At 37.5% G+C, this 16,195-nt stretch overlaps 1 protein-coding gene across 1 annotated transcript in view; it reads left to right on the top strand.

Annotated features, from left to right (window-relative positions):
• The window catches only part of CYTH3 (cytohesin 3), a 53,165-nt gene that overhangs the window by 590 nt on the left and 36,380 nt on the right, over window positions 1-16,195 (top strand). The window lies entirely within an intron of this gene.

Here is a 16,195-nt window from a genome sequence, read left to right as displayed (position 1 = left end):
GCGGCAGGGGCTGGCCCTTTCGCCGGCGGCCACAATGGGGGCTCTGTGCCCCGCGGCGGGCGCCCCCGCGCCTGGGAAGGGTCAGGCGGGGGGTGAGGCGGGTTTGCGCCGGCTCGGCGGGGCTCGGGCACAAAAGGGGGCGGCAGGGCAGGCGGCGGGTCCCTGTCCCCCCGCCGCGGTGACAGCCCCGCGACATCGCTGCGCTCCCTGCGTGCAGCTGCTCGTCCGCTGGGGAGAGGGGAAGGGGAAAAAAAGAAAAAAGTATGTGTCTTGCAGTATACGAGCAGTGAAAAGAATAACTAAGCTCTGCGAGGGCTCTGTTTGTGTGTGTCATCTTAATGGAGGCTCGGTGATAATCACGGGGTGGTTCATCCAGTTTGAACAAGGTGAACTGTTTCTGAACGCAGCGGCGTTAATGTTGCCAGATGCTACTTTTAGAAAATCCGGACTCGCATCTTGGGGGAGCTTTTCTTTTTAATTTTTATCTTTCGGAGACCGGCTTGTGCACCGTCCCAGTTTCAGGCACGGCAGACTCGCGACACGCTTCCCTCCTTTAATTTATAATGTGTTTTGTGAGTGCGTGTGTAAAGCTGCTGCCTGAAATAACCAGTTCTCGTGTATCATCAGCGATAATGGTGGCTGAGGAGTAGCTGCTGCCTGTAGATCTTGCCTTGGGGCAGAGGGATTGACTGTATGGGCTGCCCTATATTCTCCGTCTGTGACTGTCTTGTGTCGGTGGTGATGGTACAGAATGAAGTGATGAGGATATCTCTTAACTAAAATGCTAAACAGACTGCGTTTGAATGCATTGGCTTATTTCTAAATAGATAAAGTAAGGGCTAAACCTTGTATGATTAGTAGTTGCACGGTGCTTGCTAATTCTAAATATAATTACCCAGAACTCGGAAATCAAGTGGGTGTGGTGTTTGTTTTGACAACTTGGGAAAAAAAAAAGCTATGATGAATCAGAAAAATAATTCTTCAAGTAGTTGTCTGGAAACGTGGCCATTTCTCAGCAGGCACTTCTGCTCATTTTGTCAGTGATAGACCTAACTTAAAAAAAAAAAAACCTGAAAAAGGAAAACAAAAGACAAAACAAGCCAGTCCTGAAAAGTTATTATTCAAAACAGTTGAGCACTGTAATTGTAAGGAGCAGAAAGCTCATTCAACTCAAAATATATTATTTTCACAGTATTATGGACTTGCATCTGTAGTTAAGCGAAATGAACATGCTTGTTATTGGCACTAATCCTGTGTAATGGAGTACTTAATCCCATGCAAGATGTAAACTAGAAAGTGTATGTATTGCTGAATCAATCTTTCATAAGGTGTTAAGCATTTCAAAGTTGGATTTTCATGGGAAGAAGAATACTCAGGACCTCGGGAGGAGATGGTCTATATTTAGCTAAAGGCTGGTTCTATAGATGAAGTCAGATTTTCACCTAGCATGCAAATGAAACTATTATTTATAACTTCATATCACATTAATAAACATGTTGCTTTTCTGGGGTCAAATTGCAGTATAGTTTATGTTCCTCCTTACTTGGCTTTGTTGTAAAACAATTGTAGACTAATGAGAGTGGAAATTTTTTTGCAATCAGTGTATTCAACATTCTACACTGGCTTCTTGGGAGTATTGCACTTTTTTCTTGAATAGAGATCCAGTCTGGCTTTTTCTTATGGACCGCTGTCAGTTTGGAACACCAGGATTAGTTAGGTCATTTCCAGCTAATGAATTGGTATTTTGAATTGAAAGTAATTTTTTTTTTTTTAAACAATAGAAAGCATGTGGGAAGTGTGGTTTTGCCAGCCAATTTTAAAATCCTTTGGTGCCACTGAGTAGTGAGACTCATGGGGTACCAAGGGAGTCTGACCAGGGCAGTCCAGTGTTTTGAACCTCTGTAGGACATTTGCGATCCTCAAAAAATTGACATTATTTAGTGGGAAACTCATAGAGATAAGTGTATCACTGTGCACAGGTACTTCAAGAAGTATGCAAAATCATTTGAGGGCTGCACAGAATCACCCTAATTAGAGACTTGAACTAGATAAGCATCTAAATATCTAGGACATTAAACTGTGATTCAGAAGGTAAACTGCTATTCCCAGTTCAGTTCTGCCTGCTGCCCTGCTCTTCAGTTTAATTTGCATCCTATGCTTCAGTTCCCTTATTTGTCAAATGGGGTCAGTTGTTTTACCACTTCTGGTAAAAACTGTGAATGAAAACAGAGCTATGTAGAGTTAGGATTTATTATTTTAGAAGCACTTGATGGAAGAGAAATGTTAATTAAGGGAATTGTTCTTAGTACTGCTTTCTCTTTTGTATGTATGTGGAGCCCTAAATAGGGGCATGTGTTTATATTATACAATCCACTTACACACAAGCCTCCCATTGATTTCAGCAGAGGCTCTGTGCATGGATTATTGATGCGATATGATCCGAGTCAGTTGGTGTTTGTCTCAACCTTCTTTTGTGTTCTGATTAAAATATCTCTCAGGTTCACTTAATCCAGGAAATTTCTCCTTCTCCCTCTCCTCACTTGGTTTAAAACTGCATCTTTTGTGATTTGACTGAGGCTTTTCTTACATGCTTACTGTTGCGTGGTGGTGGTACCAGTGAATTGAGATCCTCGCATTGAATGGTGCTGTTGGCAGCAGGTGGTATGATTGCATAGCACTAAACAGTAAGCAGTCTTCTGTATAACTTCGAAATATATAAACAGTCAGTGTGGGTCACTTTGTGCTGGAGGCACAGAATAGTACTTCTCTTTTTGTTTTTCTGAATTTGAGTCTAGTCGTGCAGCAGCTTTGTAGTCCCCCAAATTCAACTCAGTGCTATTCCTCTTGGAAAAGACTGCAAGATCAAGTGCTTATCAATTTCTGTATGTATGTTCTAAGCTATCTTTACGAAAGGCTCTAAAGAGACGTGCCAAAAGGTTAAAATCCTGCTTCTACTTGAGAAATAGACAAAATCATAGCACTGATTATGGCAGTGAGGTTTCCCTACTGTTCCCCAAACTCTGTGCTTTATTTCTGAATTTTGAGGCTGTTTTTGGAGGGCAAGAGAGCAATTCAGTTGCCAAGCTCTGTTAGTTGTTGGCTGTAGTTGCCAGCAGTGGTGCCAGGTAGCACGTCGATTCTGTTATGTAGACAGCCGTTCACGAGGAACTAGACTGAGAGACCAGATCGTCTCGCAGAGGACTCAGAAGAATGGATTTACTGCCAAACCAGATTTAGAAAGATGACTTCTGTTCTTCTGCAGGGCAAAGCAGTTATCCATTTATAGGTAAAAGCTGTTAAATGTAATAAACCCCACAGATTTTTCTTAAAAAAAAAGTTTTAAAATTGATTATATATATATATATATATATATATATATATAAACTTTTAGACATGAGCAGCCTGGTCTCTTCTGTTCTTTTCACACTGTAGTATCTTTCGAAGGTAGATGTTAAAGGTAGAAGAGTCCATGTGGCCTCCTCATGATTATAGACATTTGCTCTGCATTTAAGACTAAATCTGCATGTTTTGTTTATAATAAAAGAAACTCATAGAATAAGAAATGTATTTTAACCCAAAAGAGTGTTAAATATGTTTCACTCCGTACTCATCAAAGTGGATAACTTGTACCAGTAGTTTTAAAAAGTTGTCACAAAAGTTCTTTAGAGGAGGGCTTGTAGTTTTTAAATAACACTCTAGGGAAATGCCAAGAGTATAAAAATGCACCTGAGTGTTAGACTAACTACTGGGATTAATTCTAGGGAGAGAAAAAGAGCAGATACAGAGGTAGAACACAAAAATGACATAAATATGACTGCTATCAGCCAGCAGAGCTTCATGCTAAGTCTCTTTTTGCTAAATAAATGTTTCTTCATGGTGAACTAATCTCACATTTGTACACATTACCTGTCAGCTCAGTAGTATCTTAATTTTTAGCCCAAACCACATTTAATCTGTTATCACTCTAATAAAAAATGCCATAGTAAAATATTAATAATTATGTTGTAAATATTAGTTTTCTGGTGGTATCAGAAAATAGGCTTCTTAATTGCAGTTTGTTATTGAAATAACACTAAGCTTTTTCTTAGCCTAATGTTCAATATTTTTAGCTGTGACTTGGAAGAAAACATGAAATTTTTGCTGATAAGATTTCCAGAGGTTGTCAGTTGCCAAACTTGATGTATTGTTATATAATGGTATTTGGTGACTTGTGCTCAGCAATATAAGCATGCCATGGATTTAGTGGAACAATATGCCTATAACATAGCATCTGTGTGTACTATTACATCTAGGAAAGAAAGCTGTAGGATTTATGTACAGGAACAGAGTGTACTTTGTGGAATGATGTCTAGGAATCATAGTAATAGCCACATGAAAGCGGGCTCCCCATGTGCTACTGTTGCTGAATGGATATTGCAATCTTTTAATATAAATGGAGTTATAAGAGCTTTTACCAGTTGAGGGGCTGCAGATCTTGAGGCAGCACACTGTTTTCCAAGATACATTGTGCAGGTTACATTGAATTTCTCAATCCCATCATATTTATTGCCTCCCCTTCTTTCTTTATAGGATTTTGAACACTTTTTCAAGGGAAAATGAATGAAATACATCGTGGCTTTCCTCTGGTTTCTTCTGCTTGCTATCTTTTTGTCCTATATGTCTCTCCTTTCCTAGTACAACAGAAAGGTTTTAAAAGCTTTAAACAGTTTCGCTTGTACTGTAGCTCCATTGTATCTGCTGCTATCTTTTGCTCTCTTGCTTTCCCTCCCAATGCCAACATGCTTTAGTCCATTTCTTTCTACATCCCATCTTTGGCCCCATTTACTTTTTGAACTACCACCCCATCTTCTTTTCATGTTGAAAGTCATTGAATGAGCTGTTTGCAGTCACTGTCTGAAGAGTATCTCCTCCAGGTTCATCCTAGATCCTTTACACACTTGTCCTGACCTCTTGTACTTGGTACAGTCCCTTCCTCCTCTTTGTCCTGCCAGCTGCCTCTAGTACTGTTTACTATGCTTTTCTTTTTGAAATCTTGCTCTTTCCTGGCTTCTTTGACTGTTCTCTCTTTGTTCCCCTCCTATCTTGTTAATCGCTTTTTCATTTGGAAGATGATCTTTCTGCTTCCAACTTTTTGTGAAGATTGGCAGGACCCTGTGCTTGGTTTAATGCTCTCTACCTCTCTACATCTTGTTTCTGGATAATAAAAGTTGCAAATAAAAATTGAACTATCGTATTTAAACTGATGACTCACAGCATATACTGTGTGCTCTGTATCCAGTACCATCTGTCCCAGCTAAAACATTGGCTTGTTTGACATCTTAAGATTGCATAACTGTCATCTTAAGTTTAATGAGTCTAAACCTTAATATTAGATTTTTTAGAGCTCTTAATATTGTTTCCACCCACTGCCTTTTTTTTATGGTTGTGGATGCATGCTAACGTCCCGAGTGGTTATTGACAAGTAAATAGATGTTATAATTTATTCTTTCTTAAAAAATAGTCTGTAGGAACGTTGTAATAAAAATGGCAGTAAAAGGGCAATGCAAAAGTAAAGGAACACTTTTGCAATCTCAGAGTTATGAAATAAGTTATGTTCTCCTATGCAGTATTAATTTTCCTGTTTGAATGCACAAATAGATTTAATCTGGTTATAGCATCACACGTGATATTTTCTGTAGACTTCTGCATGGGACCAGCCAGCATGTAGGGTAGTGTTTTGTGATGATTGAATTAATCTATGAGAATTTTTTCCTCCTTTTTAAAGTAAAGTGGTAGTTAATGATGTCTGCTTCACTTTGTCTCCCTGTAGTTCATGAGTACTTAAGTACATACGGAAGGATTGCACTTATTTTAGTGAAGAGTTTGAACGCTTCAAGTGAAGTATTGACCATGTGCTTCATTCACAGAGGATAAAAATAAGTACTTAGCAGCTGGTTTATTAGAAAAACCTGTCAACTTATAGAACTGTAAGGCAGGAATCCCATGGAAGTGAAGAACACATGATATTTTACTTTAAGATTTACAGAAACAAAGGAAAAATTATGTGAACAGCCATAACGTTGGCATTTCCGACTTCTTGACTGTGCATTCTTTTAAAGCAATATGTTGTATAGGAAAGGTATGTGACCTAGGTAGTAAAAGTGTATTTAATTATGCCATTTGTATAATTTTAACGTCTAGCAAATTGTTTTTAATTGCATTTTTAATTTTAATTTTAACTTCCTTCTTTTAATTCCAACAATTTCATGGGAAAACTTAATATTGCAAATTTTTTGGACAGCAGTGTTTCCTCTTAGTGGGATAGACACACAAAATCCACTAGAAAACCATGTGTTTTGTGGTCCTCTGAGATTTGCCTGAAGAAGGAAATGGCTTGACCTATTTGGTTGCTATGAAGTAAAAACATTCTTGTTCTTTTTTTTTTTTTTTTTTGGGTGAACATCTGTGTCACATTTATTTCATTACTTTCTGAGGTTCTTTAAACCCATTATTTGGTAATATAAAGTTTTATTTAAGGAAAATAAAGTGATGCATAGCTGTTTCCACAATTTCATTGAAGTTCTGATATCTGCTTAAACATAGGCATGATATAAGTGAGTAGGTTTTCCAATAAAAGTTGACATGTTAAAAGGCAAACAGAAACATTATGTAGTATTTCCTAGGAAAAAAGTATTTGACAAATTCAATAGGATCTCATGGAGTTAACAGGAAGTGTTGCATGCTGGAAGCTTGTGAAATCTAAATCAGAATCTCCTCTAGGATATGGAGTACTGAAGATCTTTGATCTAATTTTTCAACCAGTCAGGCTTCTTGGCATGGTTTTACTAATTAGCCTCATTTTCAGATGTTCTGTTTATAATAAAAATAAATAGTTACCTTATGCCAGGTATGTGGAAGAACTGTGAAACCGATACTGTTATTTAGCAACCCAATGGAAATTGTACCAACAAGGATAGATTTTACTGCAAGACTATTAACTAATAATTCTTCTGAATTCCATAAGAAAAATTCTTCAACAAGAATTGAAGATCAGTTCATTTGTGAAAGTTGAATCTGATTTCAAGTCTGGCTTTTGTTATCCTGTCCAAGGGCTTGGTTGGATTTTGAGGAGCTGCTGCTGTTCTTTGCAGATGCTGGTCCTTAATACAAAAGGAGAAACCGTTGTGGATTTTTAGATTAAATACCTTGAGTTTCTTAACAAAACAAAAAAAGCTGTGTGAAAATGATGAGATGCAAGTCTGCTGACTCTCAGGGTATGGAAGAGGCTGAACAATAACTGTGGGAATTAATTTTAGTGGCTCTTCTACCCAGCTGCCGGTTCTCACACAGCTTGTAGGAATATCTACTCCTCAGTCAAATTAGATTGAAATTGAGTGCTACGCTAGGTATACTTTGGCAGAAGGAGTTGATGGGTAGGAAAAGAAATGTGCCCAGTCTCTCTTGTGCTCACTCTCGTTCTCACACATATGCACCCACAAAAAAAGGCTGAAAAAATTGGCATGTGCAAGTAGGGGAACTGCCTCTTACTGTTTTCTCTAAGAACTGAGAGATGTAATCATTTAATGAGTCACCTCTACGTTTTTATACAACTGCCTCATTAATAGTCAGTGTAACTTCTAGCATGGAGATGTGTAGTTTTGTTTTTTTGTTTTGTTTTGGTTTTTTAACTGATTCCTATTGCAAAATACCATTCAGGTTGTTTTCTTGTTTAATTCCAAGTATTCAAGAGTCTTTATTTGCTGTTACATTTTTGCTTTCATGTACTGTAGATATCATGTTCCTTAATAAGATCCTTGTTTAACTCCTAAGCAGTGTTGTCTGTAGGGTCAAATTCTGACATAAACAGATCCTGTTGCCCTACTACAAGAGAAGGGGAATTGTCAAAAGGGACATTCATAATTGCATTGGATATTATAAAATAAGGAATTATTGTCGCTTGAAGCAGTATTTCTTATATTCAGTAGTCAGATTCCAAACATGTCTTTTTTCTTTCTTGCTCATGTAAGTTTGGACTAATGAACTTCCTGCCTAGTCATTCTAATAGACTGAGGAGGAATTTTCCCACCAGGCTGTGTACCCTGTCTGAGTAAAACTTTGACCACTTGCAAATGACATTTTTGAATTTGTAAAGCTGCTGCATGTTTTTGTTTCAGTATCTCATAAGTGGCCAACTAGGGGATGTGGAGGAAAGTTTTCCCAGGAAGCTGAGGTTAAACCAAGTGGCTGTAAGAAGAAATGGTGGCTGTGTTATGGAGAAACTCCGTTCCTTGGGAAGAACCTTGCAAATTAAATGCATTCTCTGACCATGAAACTCCTGATGTGTACGGGACAGGGGCTTGGTCCTGCATAGGACCATTCTGAGTCCTTGAGAAGACCAAATGGACCTGAGCCCTTTCTTGTACATACAAAGTGCTCAGCTCTTCTGGTTGCTCACACAGGAGCTGCTGTGTACAAACCGTGCAGGCTGATAATCCATTGTAATAGATCTATGGACTTTATTGCGTGGGGTAGGTGAATACGCGTCTATATCTTGTTTTGTGGTTCTCCCTTTTTTCATATGTTTGGTTCTAATTTTTTAAATTTCTTTTTTCTTTTTTCTTTTAACTGAAAGGGTTTTGCTTGCAACCCACCCAAAACAAACACTTAATATTTCAGGAGTATACCTTCAAGAGCCTCTATCAGGCTGAAGTAATCCTTGGTTTAGTCTTGCATTTTGTAACCCCAGTATATACTAATTGGGGAAAACTCATTCTGCATGTGGTATTGGTCACGTAAATGCTTAAATGGGTAGTCCATGTTAGGGAAGTATATGTTTATAGTCTCAAAAGTAACTTTTTTATTTTATAAAACTTTATTATTCTTTAACTTGCTCTTCTGCAAGTCAGTTTTGACCTACTGTACCACCCTTTTAGTTATTAAAATTATCATATCATGTACTTGCAACATTTTAAAGCAGTATCCAACATTCGTCTGGGGACAAGGGGAATATCTGTGCTTGTTTTCCCACCATCTCTTATCATTTGTGCTGCTATTCCTGAATTGCAGTTTGTATAGAAACTGTTCCCTAAGTGGAAGTTGAAACTGGTAGCCAAGGTTAGTCAGAGGCAAAGTTTAGAGAAATTACTGTTGTGTTGTTTGCAGTCACAGAAGGGAGAGATTAAAAGGTTTCAGGTATGTGACTAGTCTGTTCTTCGTGTAGGTGTTGCTGATTAATTCTGTAATCTGGGAATCTCAGACTGGGTCTTAAGCCTATCTTCTATGTATTACATGAGGTCAACCTTTCTAGGCAGCTTGTGACATTTCGATTTGCTGTAGATATTTTAGCAGGGACAGATAAATGGAGCATATGGAGTTGATTATTTTTTTGGCTATAGGAAGTGGATTTTTGTGCATTAAATATAGTAGCTTTCTTTTTTTAAATATCTGAGAGGAAGCTTCCCCACCCCCAATTATTATTTTTTTTTTAAATCGAAATACATGTAACTCTCTTCACTCATTTTGTGCATTGTAAGTTGGAAAGACTGCAGTGTTTAGTCTTGGTCTTGTACCAATAAATGACATAGTATCACATGAATGTTTTAAAAGATTAGGTGATATTTTATAAAAGCAAACATAAAAAGAAGACTAGTTTAAGTCCTTCTGCTGTGAATTCACTGATATCCAAAGTAAAGAGAATATATGTTATGTTATTGTTTTTATTTTGCTGAAAACTTACTTTCCTTTTGTATCTTCTACCTGTGTTGTAAGCCTGAAAAAGTAACATGTCTTATGAAGGGGAAAGGTTGGGTGAAATTGGTAATTCAAATTAAATACAAATAATACTCCAAAGTTTATGGAGCCTGTGGGTGGGTGGACTTGGCAGATATATCCATTGTGGTATGTTAGACTTGAAAGACCATATGGAGATGATTATTTTCTGGCATTTTGTAGTAAAGGTTTTTGAAGAAGGAATTTTTTTTAATATTTTAGAAAAGGAATGAAAAGTAGGAACAATAACTTCAGTTTGCATTGAGTAGTAAAATAGTTTGTTGTAGTAGCGTATGGAAAAACAATTTATTCAAAGGTAAGCTGCTAAAAGAAGTTCTCCTACTGTTTTCCTATTGGCTCTCGTTTTCTGAAGGCAGCCAAAGATCCTGTGCAGCTGGGACTAATACAGGATCCAGCTGTAACTTTTTTTATTGTTGTTCAGATGTCCGGTGATGGTCAAATCTAAGTTATTGTGTGGAAATTCAGTAAAGGAAAAGGGTAGGGTGGGAAAAAAGTGACTCTCTATAAAAATATTCCAGTAAAAGCAACAGGAACTAGGAGTATCCATTTCAGAACTCTGCCATAAATCCCATCCTGAAATACTTAAACGCCTTCGGATTTTGCTGTACACTTTAAGTCATCTAAGAGTTCTTGGTTTATTTTTTAAGCAGAAATGAAGTTAGCTGATTGGAGTGGGAAGGTTGCTGTTCTTTTAGGTTACTTATGGAAGAAGATACCAGTTTCTCATTCATAGTACAAGGTTTTAGTTAAAATTCTTTACTCTCTTTGAAGTATTGGTACAATATGTAATGCTACAACATGGAGTATATCAAACAGTTTTGATTTTACTAATTTCACTTATGCTGTGTTTTGCTAGTCTTCATTTTACAGAGTGTAAGTATGTAAGGAGGGGAGAAGCCTAATATTTTTCTGTAGAGTTTGGTTTACCTTTGGTATGTTTGGTGCTTCCAACTCTGTAGAAGATGCCTTGGATTGAGATGTAACAAAATAAGTGAGCAATACAGCAGGTATATGGAATGGTGAGAACACTTGATGATGATAAAAATAATGCATCCTTTTTCCTTTCAGAACAGTTTGGTTTTTTCCCTTGTTAAAAAGGTCATATTTCTCAAGTTTCTTTATAATTGTAGCCAGTCATCCTGTTTCTTAGTTACTTGAGACCAGTGATGCCAGTGTAGAAATGCACTGTCCTTTAGGTATCTGCTTCCTGTCCAAATCTTCCTTCCAAACTTAACTTGCAGATGGAGTCCATCAAATGGCTACCTGAATTTCAGAATTCTTTTACTGTTACTCAGAGTCTTTAATTTTGAATGTCGTTACTCAATCAGTTTGTAGTTATGCTAGTCTAATTTAATAAGTTTAATAATGATAGTATACAAATTATAAGTCCTAATTGAATGGAAGAGCTAGCTTGAAATACTGTAAGTTATTTCCATTATTAGTGACAGTGAAAGGAATTTTAAAACATAACTACTGTCTTGAGCGTAATCCTGGACAGTATTAGTGCATTCCTTTCCATGCGCCTTAATTGGTTGTTGATATAAATTCATTTATTGGGGGGGGGGGGAAAAAGAAAAAAAGGAGAAAGATTTGTGGTCAGTCTGTTGGCTGCCGGACAGCCTGGCATTTTGCCCCGTACTGCTAGAACATAACAGCGACAACAATTTAATTTTCTTCCTGAGCTAGTAGGAGCTGATCTGTGACTTCAAAGTGGAAGTGAAATGTGGACAAAACAGCGTGCTTTGAAGGCAAAACACTTCTAACACGAATCAATTACAATGCAAAAATATCTATGATGTCCATATAGCAATGTCAAATGTAATACTTTTTGGAGTTCTTGAATGTGGTCACCAATGCCAGTTGTAAGAATGAGGAAGTTTTGTGTCGGTAGCAGGACTGCTGCAGTCTATGACAATAACAGTTGATATGATTTGCATGGTGACTGAATTAATTCCCTGTCAATGTGTTTTGTAAACCTGCAACCGAATTTGTTGTTTTTTTTTTTTTTTAAATTGGCATGTGTTTCTTCTTCTGTTTAATTAAACAAAGGATGACACTTATTTTGCTCTATTACTGCATTGGGTGATGTATATTGTGTACCTATGTTCGGGCTTTGGTCAGATTATTTCCTCTCACAAACAGTCTTGTATTTTATCTTCTTTTTATTTTATCTTCTTTTTTAATACAGTATTATAAATTAATACAAGGCAAATAATTTGCTTTCCCTCTTTTTTTTGACATTGCAGTGATTAAATAAGCAGTACTACTTTATTTTATCCTTGTTTTGCAAGAATGGTAGTCAAAGTTTTTGTCTCCCAATTTTTAAGGGTTATGATCTTTATTTGAATTGTGAAGAGCCTAAAGGAATCTCTTGCAGTTTAATTGTCTTATTGAAGTGCAGGTCAGCTTACAGTGCATTTTGCAAAATTGGTTGTATGTAGACTCTGCCAATGTCAAAGACCATTAAAATAGAGCAACTAGAATAAGAAACTTTGCTTACAGATTTGCTTTACGATGCTTTGGCTGTATTAATTCAAGGAAAATTCAGAAAATATTTGTGGCTTGAGAATAAAATCTGCCAGCTAAATTGAAGAAAGTAGTATGATAATGTCTTGCATTGTTAAGAGAGAGAGAACACTGCATTTCAGCTGTTACTGCATTGCGTTTTTCTCTGGAGCTCATATGGACTTAAGATAGGATTTTCTAATGTGACGGGAGAACATCAAAAGGTCCTTCTCACACTTGAGAAATAATAGTATGACGATTCTAGCAAAGTTTTGGCTTTTTACTACCTCATTTTATATTTTGAAGAAAGGGTTTCTGCTGAACAAACACATGTTAGCCTGATAGCGTTTTCCTGTATTTGAATTGTGAACAGTCAAACGACTCAAAAAAATTTATGTTATGGTAGATACAGGGTTTTAACATAGAATATGTGCATACAATAAATCTATTCAACTAATCAGTCTGCTTCCTTTCCCTCCCACCCCCTTGCAGCTGGAAGTTCATCAGCTTCTGCTACTATATCTAGCTTCCTCTTGAGACTTTCTGGAATAGAGTTAATAGTGGTGGCAGGCATTAATGAACAATGTCATTATTATATTCTGCGGGTCTGTATAAGTTGTCATTTTCCATTGCTACTAATTCATATGGAAACTATGTAATCTATTTAGTATGAGCACATTATGTGTGCCATGCAAAGTTGCATGCTGCAGCATTTAGTGAAAGCATGTACATCGTCATTAAATCAGTAGAAAATATTTTTAGATTTAATTAGTGACCAATCTGGCATTTAAAATGGAAAATTTATGATAAGATTTTATTTTTGTAAGTTCTTAGCTAGGATAATGCAGGACAGCTAGACTTCCATTGATAGTTAGTTTGTAATTAATTATGCTTTTAGGTTCTTTGGCATACGATAAGACATTTTTTGAAGGTACAACTGTGGAAGAATTCAGGAAAAAGAAAAATTAGATGCTTCCATTTGTCTTAACGGTTGTAAACTTTCATGATAAAATACTTGCAGTCAGATCTAACGGAATCTAACAGCCTGATTAAAAACTTGTATAACATTGATTTTTGTTGACCTTTTTTCTTTAAAGGATCAAAATGTAATTTTTCAGAACTAGCTTCTGGACATTTAGAGATACTGGCTAAACATCTGCAGCTTCACTTGGGTATGGCACTTGGGTGTTCTGGTCGAGCTTCAAATACTTCAACAAAGTTTTACAGTCCAATTTATTAAGACATCGAAGAGATGATAGGACAGATGCTGTAATTGAAGAATCTTTTAGAACTAGTTTTTGTATAATTTTGAAGTGGACTATAGACTGCTGCCTGTCTAGAAGTATGCTGTCAGGATTAGATGATTGTTGGTGACAAACATCTATGCTTAATAGTGCCACTGCTTTTATTACCAACCACTTTTCTCAGTGGTTGAGAAATACTTAAAACAATAAAGAGTTTATCTGTGAATGGTATTCTCCAGGTGTTTTGTACTCACTGCTGTATTGTCTGTATTTGTGAAATATGGAAGAAGCTCTAAACTGCATTAACAAGTTTTCTCACTACTTATTGCATGAGCTGTGTCGGCAGAGTTGCAGACACTGTTGCTACAGACTGCTTAACAGAAGTTACGAGTTGGTATTTCTGGTTGCCCTAAGGCAAATTTAGGATGATTGCAAGTATGTTAATATGAGTCAGATTTTTTTCAGCCTTATACAAAGTTTGTCTTTGTACAGTGAAAGCTCGTGCCAGGTAGAAGAGACTACCTCCTTGGAAATGTTATATGTAGCCTCTGCTACGCACCACTTTGTCTATGAAGCTGGTATCTGCAGGTAAAAATAATTAATGATTTGCTAGGTTTTACTTATTTAGGAAGTGATATCTTTTATTGTTACCTTTTGTGTCATGTGGAGGGGTAGCAGAACTAAAGCATTTGGTCCCACTCAATTGTTTCCCAGTCAACAAAAATGTTTCCTATTTGAGCATGGCAGGGTGAAGTGGAAATCTGAGAAAGAATGTTTATTAATAGGAGCAGCAGGAGCTGGTGGATTTAAAAAGAGGTTGAGGGTTGAATGCCAGTTAGTTGCTTAAAGTTTTTAAATCTTTATTCATTTTCATGGAAAATGCTGAATTTTATATACTGTAAGTCAGAGACATCGAGAGTAATAAAACTAAATTGCTTAGATCTTTGAAGTTGTGGGGATATGATTTTTTTTTTCTTGTTAAGTACTTAGCTGAGAAAAAATGATTACGTTATTTGAAAATAAAGTACAAAAGATTATATGTTCAGATTATTTTTCACTGATCTCTGGAAGGAATGCAGTGATTTTGCCAGTATCGGGCAGAAAAAACAGCTTAGAAAGGGCAATGTAATATTTTAGCAGATCTGGCTGAAACTGTTAGGGAAAGTTTAAATAGGAAGAATGTATTTATTCAAATGAGTTTTTGATCAGAATGCCAGAAGGTCTGCTTGGAGTATGAAAAATCTTTCTTTTTGTAACGTAGAACTTATGTCTGCACTTACAAGGATTCCAGCATATGCTGAATGTGCTCTATTTTGGAAGTATGGTGTGCCAGATTTGGTATGAACTGCCGATGGTCTTTTGCCGAGCAAAGAATGGGAGACCAGGGGTTTGACCTTACGGTAAGTGGATCCATCCAGCAAACTTCTTATCAGTGGACCAGATAAAAAGCTCTTTTATATCTGGATTAGTGACCTGTCAAGCTAATTGTTTCATGGTGTGATTGCAACCAACATTTTGCAAAAGCTAAATACACTCTTTTCTGAGGAATCTGAAAATGCTTTACAGTCTTAAACTAAGCCTTACTATTCCTTCACTAATGAATCTGTGAATAAATTCGTGACCTCTCTTAGTGCCTTCTCAGCCTACAGGGCACGTGGCCAATTGGGCCTGTTGATGTAATAGCAAGAAGCTGGAGCAATTCAAGCCTGAGATGTCCAGGAAGCAAAATACTGTATTACCTGTAGTGCTGCTTTTCTCTCCAAGTACTGCAGCTCAACGGTTTCCCTAGCAGGTATCAGGGTTACTTTTTTGGTGGAGACTGGAGGGACTCTGAAGGCTTACACAACGTCAGGAATCATGTTGTGCACAGCTTTGTGCATCCTGGAATTCGTCTTGTTCTGGGGGAAGGTAAATGCTACTCGAGCAGTAATTTGATAGGTGAGCAGTCCTGTATGGCACTCTGTAGCTGCCTTTTGGAGACATTCTTCAGAGAATGAAGATTGCTTTCAAATCCAGCAGTTGCTCCACCTCCTTCGGTGTGCAACTGATCTTGGAAAATGAATAAATAGAAAGGTTCTGCAATAAATACTTCTTCTGAAATCTAACTCCAGAGCTGTGTCAGGCAGGGGTGGGGGAAGGGGAAAGATGAACTTTGCCTTGCTTTTTCTGAAAATTGGATTTGTGTGCTTTAGAAACAGCCAGCAATCCTAAGTAACTGGCTAATGCTCCCCACTAATGAGTGAAGTACAGCGAGCAACTCCCTTATTGCCAAGAGTAGATGTTACTGGAAATTTGTGACAGAAAGACTGTCTGAGCCCCAAATGTTTTGCTGGGAACACGGTAGGTCTGATGAGCTGTGCCTGAATCTCAAGCAGGATTCGAGGGTATTGCTGGCAGGCGGCCACAGGGACCGGGCTCTACAGGCTCCGGGACCCCCCTGCAGCTGCTCAGCGACATTCCTGTCAATTTTCCATGCTGCTACTCGAAATGGATCTGACAGGAATGTCTGCTACTACTCTGGTGTGTTTGCTTTTCGAGTCTTTTTTCCAGGGTCTATCCTAGGAAAAAATGTAGGTGCACGCCAGCCAGCCATTTCCTCTGCCCAGTAACTGGGGGTGCTGTGGGAAACACAGCTGTTTTGTAAGGGCAAAGCTGAAACACTTTGCTACAATTTTTTT

The sequence above is a fragment of the Ciconia boyciana genome, chromosome 13, assembly GCF_034638445.1.
Source record: "Ciconia boyciana chromosome 13, ASM3463844v1, whole genome shotgun sequence".
Lineage (NCBI taxonomy): Eukaryota > Metazoa > Chordata > Aves > Ciconiiformes > Ciconiidae > Ciconia > Ciconia boyciana.
This window is presented reverse-complemented; position numbering and strand designations above follow the sequence as displayed.